The sequence below is a fragment of the Podarcis cretensis genome, assembly GCF_951804945.1.
Source record: "Podarcis cretensis genome assembly, chromosome: 3".
NCBI lineage: Eukaryota > Metazoa > Chordata > Lepidosauria > Squamata > Lacertidae > Podarcis > Podarcis cretensis.
Window position 1 is genome coordinate 119,168,199 of NC_137172.1, and position 26,650 is coordinate 119,194,848.

The window sequence follows — 26,650 nt, forward strand, 5'->3', positions numbered from 1 at the left end:
TGAACCAGAGCAGTGCACGGAAATGTCGTACCTTCCCACTGGAGCGGTACCTATTTATCTACTTGCACTGGTGTGCTTTTGAACTGCTAGGTGGGCAGGAGCAGGGACCGAGCAACGGGAGCTCACCCAGTCGAGGGGATTTGAACTACCAACCTTCCGATCGGCAAGCCCAAGAGTCTCAGTCTGGTTTATTTGTATTAATTAGAAATCCCTCGTGTTGCTCCATATCAGAGCAAACTTAACATAGACAGCATCACTAATAATTGGTGTTGGGGTCGTTTGGATTAGTAAAGTTGTGCTGCATCGGAAGTAGTCATATTATACACCAGTTTACCTATTACCTAGCTAAGGGAAATAGGTTGGCAGATGTTAATAAATGTAGCTGACAAGCAATGGAGAATAAGTTTTGGAAAGACGACATCTGTGGATGAGACAAATGTCACCTGCCCATAATAGGTTTTGGATATAGACACCCCAACTTCCCTTCCTCTCTGACTGGGAAAAGATTTCTTAGCTGACTTTAGAAAAAGTACCTCCTAATTTAATTTGAATAGACTAAGGAACAGGAATAGTCAAAGCTTGTTTTGTCATAATTAATTTTAAAACCAGAAATTTGCTTAAGCAATACCTAATTAAATTTTGAAGGTCTAATATTAGATTAGGAAAGAGCATAATGGTATCAACTGCATATTAGATTATCTTATGTTCCTTCTCACTTACAAGTATTTCTGTCTCGGTTGTTGATGTTGATCATGATGACAATTGATGACGACAATGGTGTTATTGAAGGATAAGACCAACGACGTTCCAAAAATACAGTAGTAAACCATAAAAAGGGTGACTGGGTGACCATTATCATAAGATAATAATTTATTCCTGTCTTTAAGAATGGAAAGTTCAACATCATTGTGGGCATTTCCTATCATTAGGCAAATACAGATTCATCTCATCCTGGAATCCTGCTACTGACAGCATGCACACACAAACACACATTTATCCTGAGCATGCCCAGAAAACAATATTGCAAAGTTATGGGTCATGCGCATAGAGCAATACAATTCTGACTGCCGTGTGCATGAGATGACAAATCACCTCTGGCCCAGTGGCGTGGGATCGTCTAGGAAAAGGATGCACCTAAAGCATTTCTGGAGGTGGAGGTTTAAACACTTTAGTTTCAAATTCCAAAAACTTTATTGAAGGTCTTACTTAGTCACCTACATGTTGTGACAGCCAATCATTGGCAGGAAGAAGGAGCTTTGCTAATATGCTAGTAGGAGTGCAGAGTTAATGGGAAATTTGAAAGTGAAGAAGCAGAACCCCCAACAAACGTGGGGTTTGTTCAAGGTTCCAGACACTCCATTTCACACAAAAAAGACCCTCTGTTTAGGGTCTCCCCTCCCCAGTCAGCATTCAATGCACACAGATCATGCCCAGAGTTTATTGGGCTAGTTTATTGCCAGGGAGGACACACTGGTGCCTAGTCTCAGTTACGGTACATGGAAATGTTGGGATTCTCCACATATGGGCAGCTCTCACATCTCTTCCTAAGGATATTTGGAAACAGATTCTTGGTGACTTGTCTAGAAAATGAAATGGTTCTGTCTGCCCTGCAAATATCTATATTTCCCTTCTGCCATCGTCCTAGGATCCAGTGTGGTGTAGTGGTTAAGAGCGGTAGACTTGTAATCTGGGGTACCGGGTTCGCGTCTCTGCTCCTCCACATGCAGCTGCTGGGTGACCTTGGGCCAGTCACACTTCTTTGAAGTCTCTCAGCCCCACTCTCCCCACAGAGTGTTTGTTGTGGGGGAGGAAGGGAAAGGAGATTGTTAGCTGCTTTGAGACTCCTTAGGGTAGTGATAAAGCAGGATATCAAATCCAAATGGGACGCAGGTGGCGCTGTGGGTTAAAGCCTCAGCGCCTAGGGCTTGCCGATCGAAAGGTCGGCGGTTCGAATCCCTGCGGCGGGGTGCGCTCCCGCTGCTCGGTCCCAGCGCCTGCCAACCTAGCAGTTCGAAAGCACCTCCGGGTGCAAGTAGATAAATAGGGACCGCTTACCAGCGGGAAGGTAAACGGCGTTTCCGTGTGCAGCTCTGGCTCTGGCCAGAGCAGCGATGTCACGCTGGCCACGTGACCCGGAAGTGTCTCCGGACAGCGCTGGCCCTGGCCTCTTTAGTGAGATGGGCGCACAACCCCAGAGTCTGTCAAGACTGGCCCGTACGGGCAGGGGTACCTTTACCTTTACCTATCAAATCCAAACTCCTCCTCCTCCTCTTCCTCTTCTTTTTCTTCTTTCTTAGTCAGTCCATTCCATTCCCTGTCCCCAGCAGAGACAGCATCTTCTGGGCATGCTCAGTCCTCACCCGACTCCTTGGGGGACATGGCTTTTTGAGAATAATTTATTTTAAAGGATGCAGTACCAAGGAACAAAGAAAAATACTTGTACACAATGTTTGCAGAATGCCTTTTCCATGCTTAGTACTGGCAAAGACAGAAAATACCTCTGATAAAAGAATTGTTTATTACTAAACTATGGAACTTAGCAGTTACCCTGTGCCTGCTGAAACTTCCCCCTTGTGCATAAATATTGCTGTTTGGGCTCCACACATAAATAATAATAATAATAATAATAATAATAATAATAATAATAATAATAACCAAGAGGCCGCTGTGTGCCCCCGATGGGGCCCTTTTACTGGGGCTTGCAGAGAGCACACTCCCAGGGTAGTTTTCCGGGCTTCTTCAGTGGTCTAATCTCAAAGCCTTGATACGTATATTGATATTCACTAATAATAATCCAAACCAAATCTTATTAGAAACAACTTATTGCACTTCTAAATATTCAATTAAATCAAAAATACATATCCATTATACGTGAAATCAGACACTACAAAAAATTATACAAATATACTTACATTTTATACAGAATACTATTTCTTGGCTTAAGCTTAAGCTTAAGATTTAAGATTTACTTAGCAAGGTTACCCTATTTGGATCTGGATATAAATACACTCTTTCATTACTAATTGCTCAACAGGTGTTTAATGTTAGCGAAAAAGGAGGGGAAGGAGAGGATGAAGGGAAGGGGTGAGGTAGAAACTGACAATACTTACATCTCATGTGTTTCACATACAGTATATCATATGTGTTTCACATGGCAGCAGCAGTGGGCGATGCATTCCTTGGAGGGCAGGATGCGCCCTCAGCTTGCCTCATGGGTGGACCAGCCCTGGAGGAGATGGAAATTTGTTCCACACACCCTGCAGGTCAAGCTTTCCTGAGAACCACCCCATCCCTCCTATCCATGTCCCCTTTCTACCAATTGTACTTTAGGGTTTATATTGTGGCTTAATCTTACTCTTTGGGGTGGTGTGAGGATTAATTTGTCAATGTTTTGCAAAGAGCCAAGATTCTCTCTGTTCTTATAACAGCAATAAGCAGAGAGGGGGAGACGCAGGTGGCGCTGTGGGTTAAAGCCTCAGCGCCTAGGACTTGCCGATCGAAAGGTCGGCGGTTCGAATCCCTGCGGCGGGGTGCGCTCCCGCTGCTCGGTCCCAGCGCCTGCAAACCTAGCAGTTCGAAAGCACCTCCAGGTGCAAGTAGATAAATAGGGACCGCTTACCAGCGGGAAGGTAAACGGCGTTTCCGTGTGCGGCTCTGGCTCGCCAGAGCAGCGATGTCACGCTGGCCACGTGACCCGGAAATGTCTCCGGACAGCGCTGGCCCCTGGCCTCTTAAGTGAGATGGGCGCACAACCCCAGAGTCTGTCAAGACTGGCCCGTACGGGCAGGGGTACCTTTACCTTTACCTTTTTAACATCTCAATGGAATCATTTGTGTTCATTATGTATCAGCTGAATTTAACAGCTCAGTTAGTCATTACCTGGTAACTTTATTTATAAGAAACTACTTATTCCTCTTTCAAAATCATAGTACCATTTCATTTTTGTGAAGTCAGGAAGCTTGGTAGATTCCCACCCCGCAGAAAGGATTATAGGCATTTATATGGGCAATGAGGATGGAACACAAGGAAGAATCTTTTACAGGAGATGTGTAAACCTTTGTGCTTCAGGGCAAAAGCTAACTACTAGCTAATGAGAGTCTGAAGGATACTTCTATGTTCCTATAATCATCCATTATAGAGTTACTTGCTCTTTCTCTTTGAAGTATTCAGTCCTGGCCATTTCCAGGGGCAAGACATTGAGACCCACTAAACTAAGCCAGGGATCTGATACTGTGGTCCTATTCTGATAATCCTGTTGGGTTTTTTTTTGCATAAATCCAGGGTCAGAGTCCACAGAGGAATTAAAAGCAAAGAGTTGGGAGGCAGGGGACAAGCTCATCAATGAAGGAGTCAAAAGAATAGTCAGGGCAGAAACACCCGACAGCGCCTGGGACTTACCGGTACGTCATCTCTGTGTGAGGTATGTACACACTGTGTCACAGGTATGTACACGCACACAGTTTTATATCGTAAGTGCTGTACTTCATCTAAGAATTAGATTCTCTTCTGGGTCATCAGAAAAGCCTTCAGTACGCTGATTAATTCATTAACTTTCAAAGGTGAATAAATAACCAAGGCTTCAAATTTTTATCTCTTTGGCCTTCCTATTCTGTTACCAATCGCAGATATGACTATGGAACACAACCTTGACATGCTCTTTTTGCACCAGCGTGTGTGCTGCGAAGCACACTGGTGGGAAAGTTACCAGCATGTGATGAAGTTTTATAACCATGTTTTATCAAATCTGTCATTCTCTGTCAGTGGGACTGTTATCACTCTGAAAGGAGAAGCAGGGCAAAACAGTGACGTACAAGCTTAGTAAAGTTCATTGTTCTTGACCGTGGATGTCAAACTCTGTCCCTTTTCCCTCCTCTTTTTGTGTGGCATTTTGTTTTGCTTTTAGTAGTGGAGTTTAGCAAAGGGAGGGATACAATACATTTGGATACAATGGTCTTTGAAATGAAATTAAATAAATGTTAGAAGCCAGGAGATGACAGTCTGGTGTGTCCATTCTCTATCCATCTCCCTCACTCTCCCACCAAATAATTCATTCATGGTAGCAAAACGCCATCTTCTATTGTTCAGGAATACCAAATATTCAGGGGAACTGGGGAGGTCATTCAGATTTCCTTGGTTAAAGGGTGGGTCTTTTCATGGTGGAGAAGATAAGGAGAGAAGATCCTTACATGGCAAGTTATCAGTCCCTAGGGCAAACCAAAAGGTCAAAAGGTATGGAGTGGACATTTATTCCAAAAGGGCATCAACCTGAATTCTCCCAAACTAGTGGTGTCCAAACTTTTTTCAAAGAGGGCCAGATTTGATGGTGTGAAGGGCCGACCAAAGTTGTTGACCTTTTTTTTAGGATTGAAGTTGTTGAGGGTTTTTTTAGGATTTTACCCCAGGAAATAAACTTGGAAACTGCCACAAGGGACAAATTAAACCGACCGGCGGGCCGGATTAGGCCCCGAAATGGACTTTGGACATGCCTGTCCCAAACCATGAAGGATACTTTTCTCTCCTTCTTTCATACCTTTCTAGCCCTCTTCATTGCAACGAAACAAACTGAAAACGTAGTTGCCTCTTATAATGAATTAAGGCATATCTATCATGTTAGCTGATCAGTAAAGCCTTGAAATAGATTTAACATTCAGCTGACCTGCAACATCTCCTCTGAAAACCTCAGGGGACCAGCTTAAGTGGAGCAGGAGCCTGTTTGACATGATTCAAATTGTCCTTCAAATACCTTGTCTACAAGCAGGGTGTGAGCAGATACACACGTTCTTTCTTGACCTGGCAATCATGGGTATTGGTGGTGGTGGTTATTCATTCCGCCTGAATGGTGCTGTACAGAGCAGCATAAACCAACAGAGTAAAATAAACAAAGAAAGGAACCAAAGGGAAGGATGGGGAGGCAACTTAAGGAGAGGGAAAAGAGAGTCCTTGGCTAAAAAAAAAATTCCACACCCCAGGGGTGGCCCATCCCATTTTACCACCTGGGGTGAAATGTGACGGTGACACTTTCCCCCACAACCCACTACCAAAGCCTCATTTACTGGGGTCGTGTGGCTCCAGCAGCTTCTAGTGAGATCAAGTGAGAGTTCCATAAAAAGGTAAAGGGACCCCTGACCATTGTCCCGTCGCGGACGACTCTGGGGTTGCGGCGCTCATCTTGCTTTACTGGCCAAGGGAGCCGGCGTTTGTCTGCTGACAGGTCATGTGGCCAGCATGACTAAGCCGCTTCTGGCGAACCAGAGCAGCGCATGGAAACGCCGTTTACCTTCCCTCCAGAGTGGTACCTATTTATCTACTTCACTTTGACGTGCTTTCGAACTGCTAGGTTGGCAGGAGCAGGGATCAAACAATGGGAGCTCACCTCATCCCAGGGATTCAAACCGCCAACCTTTTGATGGGCAAGCCCTAGGCTCTGTGGTTTAGACCACAGCGCCACCCGCATCCCATATGAGTTCCATAAGATCTTGCAATAGTTTTGTGAGATCTCACAAGATCTCACCAGAAGCTGTCGCTGCAGCTGCACAATCCTGGCAGCAGCAACAGAGGTGAGCTTGACACCCACGATGGTGTGCCGGGGGATTCTGCTACCCAAGGTGGCTGCTTCCCTCTGCCTCGTGGGCAGGCCCACCCCTGCTTCCCTCAAAGAATCCTAGGATTTCTAGTTTACTCCTCAAAGATTTATAATTCCCAGCACCCTTAACAAACTACAGTTCCCAGTATTCTTTGGGGGAGTCGTATGCCTTAAATACATGGTATAGATGTGATTTGAGAGCAGGGCAATATACATATACATTGAAAGCACATCCTTGGACCTGTGTTTTGGAAATTGCAGAGCTTACAGTGAGAAACCATGATTCTTTGAATCATGTGCTTTAAATATATGGTGTAGATCTTCCCTAACAAAGCTACAGAGAATGAACGTGATCAAAATTATGTATCACTGTGTTTCTCTTTAGCATTTGCATTTGCTTTTTAAAAAGCACCTTAAATCGTATCTTTTAATTCATTTGTTTGCAGCTGAATTCCTGCTCTGCTTACCCCTTCCATTTCATTGCTGTTGCTCTCCAAGCATTTCCCCTGCCTTAATTTCTTTGTAACCTTCCAGTTTCTCTATTTCCCCTCTCTTGGAAAAGCTGCCCATCTTGTATTGCATGCCTGTGGGCAGGAATGTCTGTCTGTGGGCTGTTGGGTGGGGGAGTGATGACACCTGATGCGCCTTCAGGCATAGTGAGGAGCAAGGGAAAGGGAAGGATCTGTTGCTTGCCTTGCAAGGGATTCTTGTAGGCAGAAATACATATTTTCAATCCAGCATGGGATTTCAATTTGACAGTGGCTGTTTGGTTCAGGGCAAATGGATCCACCAACCTCGGCCTGCCCTCACCTTCCGGCCTTCTTCCATACAACCTATGGGGAGGGGTGACTCTCCCTGTCATTGCTTCCAGCTCCCCCTATGGCTGGGCTCCAGGCCCTCCACTCCACCAGTCCCAATGCACACCAGCCATCACTGATTTGGTTGCAGCCACTTTGGAACGGTGGGTGCAAAAGCAGAGAACAAATCAATCAGCTAACAGCCTTGCACATTTGTGTAGCATGAATTTGCTCTCTGCTTTGCTCTGTGAGTGTGACAAAACTCTAACAAGGCATGATTCCCCTTACAGATTATTGAAAGGACTAAACCCCAGACTTGGCCCTCCAACTGTTTTGGGACTACAACTCCCATCATCCCTAGCTAGCAAGACCAGTGGTCAGGGATGATGGGAATTGTAGTCCCAAAACAGCTGGAGGGCCAAGTTTGGGGGTGCCTGGACTAAACACTGCCCTTGTATCACTGGGATAGTGAGTTTCCCTACATAACCCTACAACATGTCAAAAGATAGGAAGGAAGGAAGGAAGGAAGGAAGGAAGGAAGGAAGGAAGGAAGGAAGGAAGGAAGGAGGGAGGGAGGGAGGGAGCAGGTGTGGAAACTGGAGGTCATTGTGTGTGTGATGGTAGGGAATCCTAGTCTCTACCACAGCGTTCTTCTGTGCTGATATAATCAAACAGTCTAGAACCTCTCTATAATAAAATCCCAGCACCATGGAAACCCATGACAGAATTTGCGTAATTATTAAATAGTACCAAACTTCCATCTTGCAAATAGTGCCAAACCTTCAACCTCTCACCCCAAAATCACACGAAGCAGCAAGTACAGCATTGGGTGCCGCATGGTTTTGCTTAAGCCAGAGAAAGGCAGTTTTGCAAGACTTTCACCAACACTCCTGATTCATAAGCTCATGGTTCCAATGCAGTTGCGCTATCACAAAGGCATTCAAAAATCTGTTGGGGTCATAAGTATTTTGCCTCTCTCTCTCTCTCTCTGCACCACCATTGCCAAAACTCTCTCTCTAGAGAGAGAGCCACATGCACAATGTTAGCATCATTAATTCAAGTGCACACAGCTTAGCCATGATTCACTCTCCAAACAGGCTTCACGCTGCGGTTTGGAGCACTAATTTGGCTGACTCACTTGAACACCAGCCTTTTCAACACAACTTCAGTGACCAAAGGAGAGCCCTGTTCAGACATGTTGTTAAAAAGATAGCCTAACTCACCAGCTATTGGTGGGGTTTTCCTGTATCCTGTCATCTCCCCTCAGCTGAGATGCGGCTGGCAGAGGACTTACTAACAGAGCTGAGTTTTGCAGTGCAACAATAGCAGGAATAGAATGGTTTCTGTTTAAGGAGGGGAAGGAAGCAACTGGTTTCTATTACATATAAAGCAAAGCCATAGGTTACAGCACAAGTTTTTGTCTTTGGTTCTTTGTTTTGTTTTCTTAAGCAGCAGAAGGCCCTGCTGTAGTTTATAGAGGAACCAGTGCAGTGCAAAGTGCAACAAACTCATCCTTCGACCAGGCAGCAAGGTCTGTAAAGATTTGCAGGAAACAAGATCCTGGCCAGAACATTGGCAGGCAGCAATCGCAACTTCTATGCCTGCTGGGTGTATATGCCTTTGCACCTAAAGAGACAGAGAAACCTAAACGCAGGAGTCTTGCAGGACCCACAACGTAGAAATGGGTGTTGACCCTAACTCAGACCACACAGGGAAGTGCATAAATCAGAGGCATTGTGAGCAGGACCACGGGGCACTAGAAGAAGAGGCCAAGCTGCACTCGCCCTGTGTTGACATGTGGAGTTAAAATGCTCAGCAGAAGTTGAACTTGACACTAAATCCGTGTTGGAAGAGCACACTTTACCCTGGATATAATCGCATTGCAACTCTGAGTTTCGAGAAACAAGAAAGCTGAATTTATTACAGGAAATACATGCTTGCTGGAGCTAGGGATCTTCCTTATCTAACAAAGGTGGAGAAGTGGTGCTTGCTCTTACATCACAGGTTAAGTCAGGAAGGACAGTCTAGGAAACATGAGGTTCCTCTCTGTACTTGCTCTTTCCCATGCAAACACATCAGCCTCCAGTGCAAGCTGAGTTCCAGCAGGGGTGGTTTTAGGGTAGCGCGACTGGTACATGGGTGCCCAGGATGCCACACTGCAGGGGGTGCCACAACAATGCTGAAGAACGGAGCAAGAGAGTTGGGGGCGGCAAATTTTAGCATCACACAGGGCACTGCTGAAATTTGAGAGCCCCAAGTTCATGGGTGGCGCTGCGGTCTAAACCACTGAGCCTAGGGCTTGCCGATCAGAAGATCAGCAGTTCGAATCCCCACAACAGAGTGAGCTCTCATTGCTCAGTCCCAGCTCTTGCCCACCTAGCAGTTTGAAAGCACAACAAAGTACAAGTAGATAAATAGGCAGTGGTGTAGCGTGGGGGGTGCAGGGGGGGCCGGCCGCACCGGGTGCAACATCTGGGGTTAGGGCAAATCCACGGGTTAGGGGGCGCAAATCCACGGGTTAGGGCGCGCAAATTACTTGCCTTTCCCCGGGTGCTGACAACCCATGCTACGCCACTGTAAATAGGTACTGCTCCGGTAAGTAAACGGCGTTTCCGTGCGCTGCTCTGGTTCACCAGAAGCGGCTTAGTCATGCTGGCCACATGACCCGGAAGCTGTACGCCGGCTCCCTCGGCCAGCAAAGCGAGATGAGCACTGCAACCCCAGAGTCGTTCGCGACTGGACTTAACTGTCAGGTGTCCTTTACCTTAAGTCCACCACTGGTTACATTCCAACACACTGAACTTGCAGAAGGAGTTGTGTCACTTGAACCACCCTTTTCTAGCTGCCTGCCCCCAATTTGTCCCCAGCTCCTGCAGAAATTGATCAGTCACTGCAAATGGAAATGTGCTCTGAATGTGCATCTAGAACAATGACCCCGGTCACTGCTGCATCGAAACAAGGGTGACTGGAAGCTCCCCTTTGTGCCTCCTTGAACCCTTGAACCTGGGAAAGAGTCTCCGCTGCTAGGAATTGAGTCCAACAACATCTGAAGAGCACCATGTTGGCTACTCCTGGTTGAAAGCAAACACAGGAGATGGGTCTGCAAAGGATGGAGAGAATGAGGAATAATCTGGGAAGTAAGGAGTTCTGCCTCAGAGACAGATTTTGGGATGCATCACTAAAGGGCAACAGGCGATCAAGTATTAATTTATTGTCGTATTTTACCACCCTTGAGGGCACTATTTAGGCATTCCGCCTCAGGCAGCAAAATGTCTTGACTTGGATCATATTTCTTTTGCTGGGGTTCATGAGAGACGAGGGAGGGAGGGAGAGATTGGACTGGATTTTTAAAATGTTGAGGTGTGAGAGCATTCACAAGACTTTTTTAAAAACCAAAAACAATGAACAGCAGTTACACTAAACCCTATTTCCACCACACACACACACAAACATTTAGTTACCATTTCTCCTGATCGCCTCTCTTTAAAGACTGAGTTCATAGTAGGGTTTGTACCCTAAATTTTGTTTTTACTCATGTACAAAATGGCAGATGATCTCCTAGCATAGAATTGTATGTTGCATTTTAAAAAAATGCTTTGAGTCAATTTTTTGAAAATAAGGGGGAAGTAGTTTCAGACAATAGTATTTTTTATCTTATCTGACAGTGCTTTTCCCCTTATTTTCAAACACTCCTCATTTACACATACTTACTACCCTAAGCCTGTAAACTTGACAATAATTCCTACTTATTTCAATGGAGCTTACTTCTAAGCAAGCGTGCTTAGGAGAATCTTAGCACATTTACCACATTATAATTAAATTTATTGGGATTTGCTTCACGGTAGACAGCCATGAAGATTATGCTGTAAAACATTGCTCTTATTGTTTTGTTTTAAATGGGAGTCAGTCACGAGAATTTTAATTGGGACATTTGGCCATTTTTATCAACAATTTTCTTTCAACATTTCCAACGGCTTATCAATATAGCACAAAAATATAGCATGGCTGTCTCTCTTTTGCCAAAGTTATCAGAAGTGGAGAAACATCTCTGAACACGGCAAGCAGGTAATGTAATTTGTGTATTGCTTTGTAATTGCTAACAATACTACCATGGGTGTAGCCAAGGGGTCCATCACGTAAAACAACAGAAACACTTAACTAACTGACCAATCACGTCAGTTCTGCCCCCCCAAACAAAAGTCCTGCCCCCCCCGAAGTCCTTCCTCCCCCCAACAAAAATCCTGGCTACGCACATGAATACTACCGTTACTGCTATGTATGCTATTTTCGCAATCAGAACTTCAAGAAAGCAAATATTACTGGCGAAATGATGGCTTCTATATAAACACACACATGCAGAAGAGATGGAAATTCTCAATTGTTCATTCTAAGCACATTCCAAATTATTGGAAGTACAGTAATCAAATGCACTTCTCCATTGCTGAGGACTGTGCAGTTTTACACTCTCAAAGCCTTGGAGAATTATTGGGCAGGGAGAAGACTCTTTTCAAAGTTCCCACGATACATGTGTACAAGTAGTTTAATATTTGATGACTGATATGTGTCCTCTCAGCATTAACTATGCACAATTACCGTGGCTTTTTCCAACCAAGGCATCGGACACATTGCCCGGTTTTAAATTAAATCTGCAGCTATAGCCAAGTGACCTTCAACTGTGTTGTGGAACTGGCAGATTCCAGCAGTTTCGCGTTTTCAAAAGGACACCGAGAAAGAGACAGAGCCGCCTATGTCCAAGAAAGAGGTCCCAGTGTGAAAGGGAGGGGGGGTCCCTTCTGTGTTACTTAGGTTTCTCTAATGTAGCTTAATTACTTTTAACCTCTGGAAACAATTAGGTAACCGTCCTTTGAAGTGAGACAGACAACTTGTCAAGCTGAGGGCAGCAGAATGCCAATAATTGTTTTCTTTATATGCATTGTGAATAGACGTGTGTGTGTGTGTGTTGGAAAAATGAATTGGGTCAGGCGCACCCACGAACCTAGTTATGGCAAATGTTGGGTGCTCAGGATTTGGAATAGATTTTTGATGAGCTAGGTATCGTTTGTGGAAATTCCGGGAACAAATCTGTTCCGGCTCCACACAAAGCAGTTAGAACTCCATGGCATGGAAAGCATAGCCTCCCCCTCCCTTTCCTGGAAAAACCAAATACTGTAAATGAAAAGCGCGAGGGCGCGCGCAGGTCTGCAGGAAGCTCAGACTCTCGGTTTGCAACCTCCGCATCTCCTACAAACGCCCATCTTCTGTGATCTGGCCTCAGGATTATGGCAGTTCCGTCTCAGGTGCCTTTCCTGAGCCTTCCTCGATCAAAGGGAAGCCCGAATGTCAGCAGTGATTGTGAGCTGAAATAAGATAGCTCTGAACCGAGGAAAGCGGCCTGGGGTGCGGGGAGGTTGGGCGCAGGGCGCGGCGGATGCGCTGAGGATCTTTGGACAGCGCATCCCCTGGCAGAGACGGGGCGGAACGCGGCCCCTCTCGCCGGACGCCTCGTTCCAGGCGAACACAGCGCCCATTCTCGGATCAGATCACATCAGGTGGAGAAGCGAGGACCCCTGAGGCCGCCTCGCCGGTTCTGACCCCGGCAACCCCGCGCCAAGGTCGTGCCTGCCTCTCCTCCAGGCTGGGAGCCGCTCAGCTCCGAGGAGGAATTCGGGTGTGGCTCCGAAGCTGAAGCGAGCGCCACCTTCTTTCTGGCTCCTCCGACGCGAGCCGACTTGGCCAGAGGAGACTTTCAAAAGCCCCCTTTGGGCGCAGTGTTGGCCTGGAGTTTGGGGCACCACTGACCTGGGAAAAGTCTTCAGCGCCCTAAGAAACCACCGAGGCCAGTAGGATTTAGGATCCCAAAATACAACTGGGCTATAGAATCCGCCGCGGCCCATGGGCGCGGCTTGCGCACATGCTTAACCCTGGACGGCGCTTGAGCAGGACTGGGGGGGGGCGGTTCCGCGGAATTCAAGGCGGAGGTCGACAAAGACCCCCCGGGGTGGGCAACAGGGCTGATACTGGGGCAGTCCCCACCCCCGAGGCCTGACACCGCACAAGGCTAAAAAAAAAATTATTTTTTTTATTTTTAAGGGGGGGAAACCGGCCCCACAACCGCTGTCGAACAACACGCCGCCGCATGCCCTCTTTGGCGGTACTCCACCCCCCTCCACTTCCTGGCCAGGGGATTCCCCCGCCCCGCCGGGCTCTCGGGGCTTTGACCGGCTCTTTTGCGCATCAGCCAGCCAGCAAGTCCCGGCGCGGTGCGGAAAATCTTTCCCGTGCCGTGCGGACGCCCCGTCTGCTTGGGCGAGCCGGAGGGAAGAGGTTTCTTCCTCCCCAAACACCGCCCCCCCCTCCCTCCACCTCTCAAGACAGTGGCGGCGGCTGCTCAAGGCAACATCTCTATTTTCTCCCTCTCTAACCAGAGAAGGGAAGAGAAAGGTCCCCCTGGAGGCGCGCGTCACCTTGGCGAGGTAGCAGCGTTGCAGCGCGCTCTCCCTCCTGCTCCGCCGCGGGGGAGGCCACTTTCACTTTCCGCTCCCCTCAGCAGACGAAGAGACCAGCTCTTCGTCGTTACCTTCCCTAGACACCCCCGGCAAGAAATCAATCTCGCGCGGTTCCTTCCAGCCGCCAGAAAACTGCGGCGGATGGGACGTCTCGCTCGGACTTCTTAGAGAATCTTTCTCAAGCCCAGCCCAGCCTCCCGGTTCATCTTCACCTTCGACGGCTCCTTTTAATACTGTCCCCCGCCCTCCTCTCTCCGCTCGTGCCTCGGATCTGTATCCCGGGCCCCCATTTTCATGCCACAGAGCTTTCCCATTCTTGTCCGCCCGCTGCTCTGTCGCCTTAGGACTCCGGCTTTCGGCACATCAATGCCACTGACAACCTGCAGGAGGACATTGGCTCGTATCGAAATCGCCTTTGGGGGGAGAAGAAAGGGGGGGTATTCAGTGGCTGCAGGCCGGCTGGCCCCCTGGTCCCAACCACACCGTTTTATCCCGACTTGGAAGGGAGCCGTCGGGACTGGGCCGATGGACGTGCCAAGCACATCGGGTGCGGCGCACTTCTTGAAGCCAGCGCGGGCACCACGTACGGGCACCCCGGACGCCCCCTCCCCAGCAGCCCCCACCATCTTAGCCAATAAGCAGAGAGATGTAGTTCAGCAGCACCTGGAGGGCGCCAGGTTGGCTCTCCCTGGCGCGCGCGCGCGCGCAATCCTAACCCCCCAAGGACAGCTCCATTGCAAGAGCAAGCCGCGGCCGCCTTTCGCAGCAATATACCGCCGCCCCCCCTCTGCTTCAAGAGTCCTTCCATCCCGTTTGCTTGCCTGGGATGTTTCCCCGACGAGCGGTACGCTTAGCGCGTGCTGCCCGCCTCTCTGACCCGAGGACACGAGTCGTGGGAACGGGCAGCAACGTTCGCCTGTCAGGGTGGCAGATAAGACGGCGCGGGGAGCCGGGGAGCAGCAGGGCGAGTCTCCCCGCCGTACCCCCCCCCCTTCCTTCCCTAAAAGAAATCTGCCAGCTCTGCTTCAGCGAACTCCTTCCACCCCCGATCTTGCCCCTTGCGGGGTTCGCCCCTGCTCGTCCTGCCCCCAATACAAATATATACCGTATATTTATATATTTTAAAACCCTTCTTTCTCCCTTCTATTAACACTTCGTTGAACAGCTTAAGGGATGAAGGGTTGGCAGTTGCCTACAGAAGGTTTCCGCTCGCTTTCTGTAGGGGGGAGCGAGCGGGGTCGGTGGGGGGTCGCCCAGCTCCCCAACTTTGCTTCCAAGGGCAAAAGGCGAGCATTGGGGCGCCGCAGCCGCAGCGGCTCCGGGTTCTGGGGAGCCTCCGGGAAGACCCGGGAATGTCAGTAAACACAAGGCGGGGGGAGGTGGGGTCTCCTGTCTTTTGTCTTCGTTTGCTGGTCTGTCAGCGACTCCCCCCACCCCCACCCCCAGTTTGGCTCGGGCTTGGCCAGGTTTGCAGCCAAAACAAGGCGGAAAAACGCCGCGGCCGGCCCGCTCCTGAACTGCTCACCTTGAAAAACAGAACCAAAACAGAACACGCGAAAGAGTACCATTTAGTGACAATCGCCTCGGTTTCTTTTAACCCTCTTTTACAAGGGCCTTTAATTGTATTTTATAAGGATGAGGAGGCCACACAAACAAACACACAAACACACACACACACACACACACTACACATTCCAAACTAACAGGAGCCTAACAATCAGAACGAGGGGCGGAAAAATTTAGCGTTTGGGAGGCGGCGGCGGGGAATTATTTATACCTTTGACATTTAAAAGAGCATAATTAATTTGTCCTGTTTGCCTTAACATTGTTGGGGAAGGCTTCCTAGACAGCAAAAAAAAAAAAGATTGGGGGGGGGGGTTAGAAAAAGGCACAGAGAGCTGGGAGGCCGGCGCTGGTCTCTCCCCCACCCCTTTCAGATCTGTAATCAATCACTGGAGGCAGGGATATTGTAAAGATTCGATAGATTAAAATGCAAATGAAAGGTAGAATAAGAAACATTAACATGGCAATCAAAGATTTAATAATCGTAAATCAGGGAGGGCTTTTTTGTTGGTGTTGCAGCTGCACTTTATTTATTTATTTTAACTTTAATTATGTTCGTTCTATAAATAAATAATTTCTGAACCGAGACTTAAAAAAAATAATCAGGATTTTTAACCATGAACTCCAGTACTCAATCTCTTTCCTTTAAAAACCGTTCAAAGGTTTTGTTTGTTTCATTAATGGGGGAAAAGAGAATAAATCTTGTAAGATGGTATTCAACATTCCCAACCTAAAATTCTGATCCAAAAAAAATTGTCGTTTCAAAATTCAAGATATTTATCTGCCTACATCGTTGTAGCACTGGTCAAAAGTGAGTGGAGAGAGGGGCAGAACAAGAAATATATTTTAAAAGATGCAAGAGGAAGGAGATCTTCACAATAATGGCTTTAACATCCAGACTGTTTTATTAGCCGATATTGCCATTTTAAAACCGAGCAGAAACGCTCAACTGTAAAGCTGTGGTACTACTCAGTGATCTATCTAAGCAGGAGGGAAACCTGCCAGCCAGTAATTTCTCCTCCAGAACTTTTTCGGACCTCCCTTCTCCAAAATGAAACACAGCAACAATATTAACTAGGAAATGTTTTCTGTTGGCAATTTCGTAGTGCAGAAAGGTCTCAGATCGGTGCCTTTAGCCCCCACCCCACACGCGCCGCGTGTTTTCGTGGTGCTGTCGTCTTACATGCAGATTCCGGATACATTTACCTGAAGTCTGGCCCCATCAATCGAGTGCTCCTCCTTTTTCATTTAAAGGGCGTTTAAGTTCGGGTGGTGGCAGTTCACTTGACTTTCAATGGGAACAGACAGTATAAATACACCCTCAGGAGACTGAAAATACTCTCCGAGTTGGATTTCTAGAGAGGGGCTTTTTCATGCCTCACACCCCGATCTTAAATACAGTCACAAGCAGTCCTTTTCGCAGGATTCACTGCCATGAAATTGCGCTCAGATTTCATAACATTTACTCGGGACCTCAATCCCGCAAAAGTTAACTGGATTTGTTGCTCAGAAAATAGGTGTGCTGCGATTGTTATACAGTACTCGAGGATGAGTACCGAAACCCGTCTAACATCGTGGGTTCTATTCGGTATTGCGTTTATTTTAAAAGTCCTGCTTCGCGCCGTTGGGTCATCTCCTGCAGGGACGGGACTTGGAGATTTTTTTTTTTTAAGTGGAGTAAACAAGGGAGGAGCAAAGTGGAAATCTTTTGCCTAAATTTGGCATTTCCAGCAGCATCACCTTCTTCTTATTTTCGCCTTGAAAGATGGGGTGAGAGATGTCTGGTTAACAATTCCCACTTATCCAAATTATGTATATATAGAAATATATTAAAGGGAACATGACGAATTTCGAAAACTAATGCCTTGAACAAGGCATAATCCTCTGGATGAAATATCCAAGCGGTTATTTCATCCAGAGGATTAATAAGCCACATTTTCTCCCTAGTCCGTGGCTGAACAAATAATCTTCGCAGTGTCTAGATATTTTGGTAACAATACAGCAGGAGGGTCGGAGAATCGCACAATGACCGTTTTACACACTTTACGCGGGGCTGCTGCAATCCTGAGCACGGGTTTTTTGTTTGTTTTTCCTTTTCTTATTTTTAGCTTCTGTTGAAATCAGTGGGACATACCACCTAATAGGCGAACTTACTCGAATCCGAGTACAAGACACACACAGAGAGAGACACACGCCGCCCTTTGCCTCTTCTGCCCTCCTCTTCTGTGCAACACGCTGCCTCCATTTGTCCCGTGGCTCGTGTCAGCTCCACGCCACGGTGCCACCCTGTTCCCAGTCAGGGACAAGGTGTGGACTAATTTCATTTTCCTGACTGGTCAGGTAACCAACCCGTTGGCTGCCAGCAACCTAAGGCGACGCGATCCTAAGGGAGAATCTGGAGGCGATCACGCTAAATCTGCAGCGCGCATTAACGACACGGAGGGCGCGGGTGGGAGCAAAGCGGGGCTTTAAAGGGAGGCTTTAAAGTGCTGCGGGCTGCTAAGTGCTTCCAGATATAGCCTTTGTCAATTTCCCTGTAGAGCTCCATTCATCAAAGGAGAGGGTGGTTGCGGGGAGGAATCGCGGGTACTTATTTTCAACTTTTCCTGCGCCCACTTTGGGCAGCGCGCATCACGAGCCTCCCGCCCTTCTCCCCCCATCAAGGACTTGCCCCTTGTCTCGTTGAAACGCAGCAAGGCAGGTCCTTGATTCTGCATTTCACCAAAAGGTTACGCAAACCTCTTAACAAGAAAGGAGAAGGAAATCGTGGCGGTGAGGTCCCTGCAGAATCAGGTAGCGCGCGTCAAATCGCCTGTGCAGCGCTAAAGTTCTCTCTGTGTGTGTGTGTTGTGTGTGCGCGCGCGTATCTCCTGACCCCACAATGCACAGCTCGGTTTCATTGATCATCTCACTCCCCCCCCCATCTCACCCCTCCCCTTTATGAGATAATGCAATTACAAACATCAATAAGAAGCTGCAAGGGGAATCATTATGCGGTGACAGTGATAAATGACGCTGCAGAAATAGCAGGCTTTTTTTCTAACAGTCCGGGAGCCCAGGGGCTTTGGGGGCCTGAACACAGTCACCAAGGAAACAGATGACATCCAAAATGGCACCAAAGAAAAAAAGAAAACAAAAAAGAGCAGTCCTTTCTTTTGCCTTTCACTCTCCTTCTCCCGCTCCAGACCCCCCCCCCACCCCCAATGGATCCAAAGAGTTAGTTTTGGCTTTAGAAACAGCTGCCACACAGGCATTTAGTTATTTCACACATTAAAGCCCTTGAAGATTTCCTCTGTCCACTACATAAAAATACAAAGCTGCTGAGACTGCTTAGGAGTTTATTAACTACCTTCTAGCGGGAACCTGAACAAAAGCAGATCTTGCGTTATCACGATTCTAGGATAAATGGCCCGATTCGGCAAAGTGGGGGGGGGTCAATCTCCGCCCCTTATCAGACAGACACACACACACACACTTTTTACAGAAGGTCTTAGTGTACTTTGCGTCTTCTAACGGTCTAGTAAGGGTGGCCCTTTTGTGATTCCAAACCTTGAGCCGGGGAGTCCTTTTTACACCTCCAGTAAACACAGCAAAGTCACACAAAGAGGATAGACACACAAAGACTAACGGAATGGTAGCGCAAGAATACAAGACCAAGTGCACACTCTTCACATCCACAACCTATTCCTTGGGACGGGGGATATCAAACACACTTGGAGATTTTCGCTAGGATCCCCGGGTGGACATTCTTACAAGTCATGGGTTTAGGATCAACGCGGAAGGCAACCCAGAGGAACAACAGCCTGCAAAAACTTTCTAAATTTCTCGGTCTTGATGCCCGCCTAAACATCTACCTAAACTCTCTCTCTGGAATAACTGCTTATATTGTTGACTAGTTGTGGTGGGTGCGCTTTGCATGAAAACCGATTGGCAGTGCAATGCGATAGGTCGACTCGGGAGTAAATCCTTTTGCGCTCAGTGGCGCTTACTCCTGGGTGAGTTGCAAGCTTCTTCAGCAGAATCACTCAGCAGCGCATTCTAACTGGAAAGGTTCCCTTGAAAACCTTCCCCTTAAGGCTCTATGAGTCTGAACGCTCATGTACGTGCGTGGAAGATGGTGTCTTTGTCAGCCTAAAATTGCTTTTCACTGCTAGCCACACTTGGCACAATTCCAAAATTCATTCACAAGTTGTGGAGCAAGCCTTGCTTGGAATGACCCCTCCCGCGCCAGTCTTTGCACACAGGAGGAGCGACAGATTCACTTTTAAGGCATAGTTTACCTTTTTTTATTTAACTAAAAATGGGGGGGGGGAACCCTCCACACATCTTCCCAAACACACAACCCCCACGACTTTTTAAGGTGCCACTTTTAACTCAAGCGTCCGCCCCCGTTTGCGAAGCACCTTGGAGACAGCAGCCGGCAAAAGGCAAGTCGCTCGCCTTGGGAGGTTTGTGACCGGCAGCGGCGAGGAGAAGCCACCGGCTGAGTTTGCTCTTCTGGGTCCCTTTAGGGACTTCTCGGACTTTTGGGTACGTTTCGCTCGGCTGGAAAGGCTCCACACGCACCCCCTTACACGGGGATTCCTTCCAACACACACACACACACACACACACACACACACACACACACACGTTGGATGGATTTCGGTAAGTAGGAGAGGATATATGGAACTGATATTATCCCCCCGATCTCACGTGAGGGAGGTTTAGAGTTTGAGCCTGAGAAAGAATAACCTTTGTTGGTTACACACATACACAGGCTTGCAGGAAGGAGGGGATGAAAAGGTAAGGAGATGGCTCTATTCTTTACACTCTCGCAAACACTTTGAAGGATCCGACTGTGATTTTTGACACTGGAGAAAGAGAGAGGAGGCGTGGGGGGCGTGGGAGAGAGACTCCCACTCCAAGCACAGAAATGTCCCCAGGTCCCCTCTTCTGGGCTGGATGATGCTGGTCCCACCCTTGCCTTCAGCGCAGAGGAACCCGCAGAAAAGAGCTTTGGTCGGAGGAGAGAGAGGCTGGGCAGGGCCTGGCCGCCAGGGCTGCACTGAGAGGTGGGCATGAGAGGCCGGAGGAGACAACCGAGAGCAGGCTGGCTTGAACAAGAAAAGAAACCAAGCGGTTATCTTCCGAGTCTAAGGAGGCTGGAAAGTTGAGTGGGTGAGGGGATAACAGCTAATCCCGGCTTGTGGTGCCGGATTTTAGGCGGCGGGGGCAGACTCACACGTGGTGCTTCTTTTGCCAGCTGACACGTGTTCCGGGACGAAATCCCACCCCCGCCCCCCACGACCAGAAAGAAGCGGAGCAAATCGCCCTTTTCTCGCTTCTCCTCCTGTTTTTCCTTTCGCGGGTCGAGCTTGTCTGCAAACAAAGCTGGGCGAGGAAAAGTTTTTTAGGACTTTAAAAAGGAGGGGGCGGAGAAAAGGGGGGAGACCTCCGTCCAGCAACACACAAACACCAGCATCCTCTCCCCCGCCCCAAGAAACGAATAGCAACAGCAACAAAAATCCCCTCTCCCAAATCCGTGTCGATCCAACTGCTTTGCCTTTCCGTTTTTTTGCTTTTTGGAATAAACCTGCCCTGTACTATCCAACGCCACTTCATGGTCAGGGAAAAGGCAGGGGAGGAGCGGGGGCGCGCTGGGGAGAAAAGGAGGTCTCTCTGTTCGCAACAGCCAAAGGGGGGCCGGAGGGGCCATTTGTTAACTTGGGAGGAGGACGGAGACGCTTCCGATTCTGCGGCTGACAAATGCAGAAAGAGGCGAAGCCCTTTGCCCGGCTGGGCTAGTGGTCCCTCCCGCCCCGCTCGGGGGGGTGCTGCCTCTAGAGGGGGCCTTTTGCCCCACCCTCGCCCACCCCACCGGACTCCGCTCAGCAGGCTCCTGGCAGAAGCCGGGAGTTCAAATGCAGACAACAAGATCTCCATGATTCAGCTTCTCCAAACACACACGCGCGCGCGCGCACACACACACACCCAGGAAAAGTGACAAGGGCAGCAGCAGACGGGGTGGATCCGGCGGCGGCACTGATAAAAAGAAGGACAAGGTGTATTAAATCAAAACAAAAATAAAACTAAAGTATTGTTTTAATCGCAGAGACCCTAATTTTGGAACAATTGTATTATCCGCGCAATAACTCTACGGAGAACCTTGGTTGGGGGTTTAAAGGCGGGGGAGGAGAGGAGGAGGAGGGATCATGTCCAAACACGACGGTAAAAGTTCTCCACTACCAGCTGCCCGCACACCCCGCCGATCAAGCGGGATTTCTCGCAATTTCTCAAGTGACACTCGACTCGGTGCAATACGGTACCCTCGCCGCGCACAAAACAGGCAAGGAGGAAGCCCCAGCGCGCATGCGGCAGCGTCGGACAATCTTTGCAGGGGCGGGAAAGGGGGGGGGGGAGGAGAAAGAGCTGACAAAAAAGCAAGACCGGCGGGGACGCCGGAAAACTTTTGCGCGGAACTTGGGGGAGGAAAAGGCGACGGGATCAGGGGTCTCCCCCTCCAGCCAAGCCCATCTCTCTGCAAATGCTTCCATGCAGAATGGCCAAGGCGCAGAGCTGCCCGCGCGGGTCCCCTTCTGCGCTCCAAAGTATTGTGCCTAGCAAGCACAAGTGGGAGCCCAGATTTGGACTCGGGGGGCTGGGGAAGAAGCAGCACGAGGACGGGAGGGAAGGAAAGCGAGGAGGAGGAGGAGGAGGAGGAGGAGGAGGAAGAGGGCGGGCTCCTACCTATCGGGTCGTTTTTCCATATCCCCAAAAGATGGCAGTCGAAGCTGACATTCCTTCTCCTTGGGCTCTGCAGCGGGTGGCAGCGAGCGAGAGGGGGAAAGAGCGAGAGAGAGAAAGGAGGAGGAGGAACGGGGGGGGGGAGAGAGAGAAGAGAGGGAGGAGGAGGAGGACAACTGATCTGTTTTCAAACTAATCCCTCCAGAGATTTTTAAATACAGACAACCGCACTCCGCTCACAGCGCTGCAAAACGGGAGACGTTTAAGCGCGCGCGCTTGGAGAGCTTCCCCATTTCGCACCGCTCCGCGCGCGCGCTGGGAATCTGCGGAACAGAGCAGCAGACGCGCCAGAAACCAGGACATCTTTGTTCGCTGCACAACACCAACCACACACCCCACACACACACACACCCGCGCGCATCGCTTCACTCCCACAAAACACACGCGCATTTTCCAATACAGACATAAATTTATCTCGCTTTCTTTGTGCTAGACGGCTCTCGGAAAACTTAATTCCCAGCTTCGTTTTTGAAAGGAGGGAAGACTAAAAGTGGATCAACGGCTACGGCAGCAGCGCCTTGTCTCTCCATAGAGAGGGAGGGAAACCGCCTGTTTCTTTATTTTCTCCTTTACTTAAATCAGATCCAAGTGCATGAATTGCAGTCTGGTTGCCAAATAATAATAATAAAAAACTTTCCCCCTCCCGCCCCCCAACAAACACTCTCTCCCTCCCTCCTTCTCTTTCTGTGGCTCCTGCCTTTGCTTTGAATGTGGGTAGCTAGGAAACAGCAAGCAGTCTGAGAAGGCGGAATTTCCAACGTGTAAAATGTTCTTAACGGAGCCATTGAGAGTGTGCAATAAGGCGTGAGGGGGAACTAATCTCTCCATTTAAATGTTTGTGGCAATTTTATCTAAATGAATTTTAATGCTAAACGAGGGATAATTCCCTATTTGTAACCCGTTTACTTTCTCTTTCCTTTGCCTGTAAAAGCCGTCTAACATCATGCGATGAACAATAACAAAACAAAACAAAAAAACATACTCTCAAGGCATATTATTCATTAATGTGTTATAATTGCAGCTGATTGTCTTGGGAGATAATACAGAGAGGGTTTGGGGGTGTGTGTACACACAAACATACCCCAAACCCTCTCAGTATTTTTAATATATATATATATATATATATATATATAGATGTCCCCCTTTAATAACGTGAAATGCACAAAAATAAATCACGTCGATGAAAGCAATAAAATCCCCCTTCTCTTGAAAAAGTGGCATATTCGAGTATTTTTCCACTCTTGAAAAGGAGTGGTTTTAAGACTGGTTTTAAGAAAGGATTTAAAACTGGCAAAGAGCTTAACAGTTTACGTTTTGGCAATGCATGCATTGTTAATATTGCCTCATGCTGCAGAAAGAAGAAGAAAACAACAACAATTTCCTGACCTTACAAAGTTGGAAAGGGGAGCTTCCTCAGACAAGGGGAAGATGAGAAAGGTCATTGGCTGGCAACTCTCCAGAAATCCACCCCCTCTTCTGCCATTGATGCATGTGGCTTGATGGTTATGTACTGGAGCACCACTATCCTATCAGCTGTGAAGCTGTGTATTATGGTATTATAACCCCAAACAGATGGACAAAATAAGAGTACTTAAGTGGAAAGGCTACTATTTAATTGGGTGGGGGGAGTCATTAGCCGACAATGAAAACACATGGCTGAAAACTGCACTTCCTTCTAAAGAGGGCAAAATCAAATGAGAGTGTTTAGGACAATAATTCAGTGCCTGGGATAGGTGCAGTGCTGTTGGGCATGTGCAGAGTGCATTCCCTTACCGTTAACAGCGGAAACTATAAGCATGGCTTCCAGACCACAGTGGGGCTCCTACTAGTCACCCTTCAGGCCTGGCATCTCTTATTTGAGAAATTTGTCACTGATAATATCTCCAATCCCACACCAGTAAAAAGGAGAGAAGCAGAATGCTTCAACAGTAGGTAAACATAGCCTACTAAAGCCACAAAACAATTGGCCCCTCTTAAATTAAAACGTGATTGTTATGGGTGGGTTCACGGGCTGACATCTATCTGAATGGCAGGCATCAGGGCTCTCACCACTGAGCTCTTTTGTTTGTGTTAAGTAGTTAGCGCTATCATCTTTTAAAAGTTATTTTTTTAAATAGTGACTAGGACAAACCTAAAACATTTGTATATTTTTCATGCCCTTAAGAAACATTTACAACAGTCGTGATTTTATTTGGAAGAAAATTATAAGGATTTCTAACCTAAACATGCTGTTTGATTCTATTTAACCAGTTGGCTGTCTTGCAGAAAGTACAGCTGTGCTGGAAAATTGGTTAATGACCCAGGCTACAGCCAATCACAGCACAGTTTTTATTTATGAGCATTAGATTTTTTTAAAGTCCACCATCCTTTTACTACAAGTAGTTAATGCACACGTATTCAGATTTAGGAAGGTGTTTTTTTAAAAAAAAACAAAAACAACAACTGTTCCACACCCCTTCAAATGTCACATGTGTGTCATTTTAAAAGATGAAATATTTTAAATTCCACGCAGCCTTATGCGGTCAGTTCTTCCCTTTTTCTTTTTGCCTTGAAATCTTAAAATTTGATAATTCAGTTATGACCCTGAAAATATACAGGGTAAGCTATAAGAAAGTTCACTAGCACGGGGCAATATAAAATAATTTAGTATGGGGGGGAAGTATTAATAAGGTTGTCTGGAACTAAAATTTAATTATTTCAAGAGAGAAATTGACATATTACTATGAAATTGCTAGATTTTTGGAGGGCTGGGGCAGTAAAATAAAATTTTCAAGCAGTTGAGCCAGCGTGACAAAAATAATTTGCTTTTATTTTAGATTCAGATTTCATTACTGCACTCAAACTACTACAACTGGGCTTTGAGTTATTGTACAATCCAAACGGTTTCAATCAGAAACTCTAAGACTCAATGTGCAATGATTATTATTAATAATTAGCTCCTTGGTTTCTTGATAGAAAAAGGCTATCAACAAGCATTTGTTTAACCACAACAAAAGTATAATTAGCTTATCCCACTTAGTAAATCTGTATGCATGCCAACTCATACCAAACTGCTACTTTTACAAAAAGAAAAAAGAAAAGCAATAATACAGTTCATTTTTCCAGTCCTTTTTGCACAAAATTTATTTACAATGTATACATATATGCTCCATGATGGGACTATGGAAAAATGCACATGACTGATGTTTTGCCCAAAAAATAAAGTCAACATAGTAAAATAACTCTTCAGTTCATGTTCTGAGCGGCATAAAACAGGAAGTGATGTAGGTGGTGGTTGTTGCTGCATTGGGACAGTGATGCTCTGATGTGACAATTAGGTTCAAATACACTTTCTCTTGGTTTCCATGCCTCCTCCAACCAATCTCCTTAAGACATTGCCTGCAACAGCTGATTAATCATTTTCGAGGACTGCAGTTTTTCCCATCCTTCCCCATTTACATCTGTTCAGGCCAATTCAAATATGGTGAGTAAATGAATTAGACATGCAAATTCACGCCCCAGGCTAGAAAAAAAGGGGGGAGGAAGGGAGGGAGGGAGGAAGACAGACAGAGAGAGAGAGAGAGAGAGACAGAGAAATACAGAGTGCATGGCTGAAATCCTAGGATAGAAGAAATGTTCTTCTGCCTGACAAAGATATTTTAATGCTCTAAAAATCCTGCAAATATATCTTTTTTTGCCATTTGCAGGGTAATTGTAAGGCCTTTTTATGTAAGGAGGCTTCTGGAGGAAGTGAAGAGTTATGGAAAGAACACACATAGTGTGGAAAAAAATTCACATTTTTTTTTCTTAAAAAATCTATAAGAAACAACGTAATATGGATAACAGAATAATAGCATTTTACAATATTCCACTCTGTTGCCTTATATAGTTATTTTGCATGTCCCCAGAAGTTGACTTCAGTTGGCGTGTCTTTCCTGCTTTTCAGGGTCCCTATAAAGACAAATATCGGATTGTTCCTTGGTCCAGACTAGATGCCAAGAATGAAACTCCGCTAAGTCATTGAAGAACGACAGTATTTCAAATTTGCCATTATTGAAGATAAAGTATATTCCCTTAAGCTACTGAGCATGAATGTCCATCACTTGTCCACTCATTGCTGGGTCTCCTGTATTGAGCATTGTGGGGCTAGTTGCTGGCATCTGCATTCCAGGGTGGGGTGGTCCTCCATGCATCATCATTGCTGGGTGGTGTGGGTGTCCAGGAATGTAGGTATGCATGGGGGGCCCATGACGCAGCTGAGCTGGATGTGGGGGCATCTGGGGTGGTGTATAGCTTGGCTGTCCCATATTCATGCCCATTGGACCACCCCTAGACACATAATCCCCTGGCATACTTTGCAGTCCTGTGGAGGAAGAGAGACACTTGTAAATATCAAATCCCATTTATCTAAAGGCAATACCACTGCCTTCTCAAGT

At 47.2% G+C, this 26,650-nt stretch overlaps 1 protein-coding gene and 1 long non-coding RNA gene across 2 annotated transcripts in view; both read right to left on the bottom strand.

The window, feature by feature from the left end:
* Positions 1-2,502: 2,502 nt before the first annotated feature.
* LOC307212787 lies at positions 2,503-13,918 on the bottom strand. Its single transcript, XR_013837216.1, has 3 exons — positions 13,845-13,918; positions 3,111-3,226; positions 2,503-2,783 (listed from the first exon to the last, which is right to left on the bottom strand). It is a non-coding gene; the product is annotated as an uncharacterized lncRNA (long non-coding RNA).
* Positions 13,919-26,436: 12,518 nt separating this feature from the next.
* The window catches only part of LOC307212541 (homeobox protein Meis1-like), a 150,176-nt gene continuing 149,962 nt past the window's right edge, over positions 26,437-26,650 (bottom strand). The window contains 1 exon segment of the mRNA XM_079970012.1: positions 26,437-26,577. The gene's annotated coding sequence lies outside the window, so the exon portion shown is untranslated.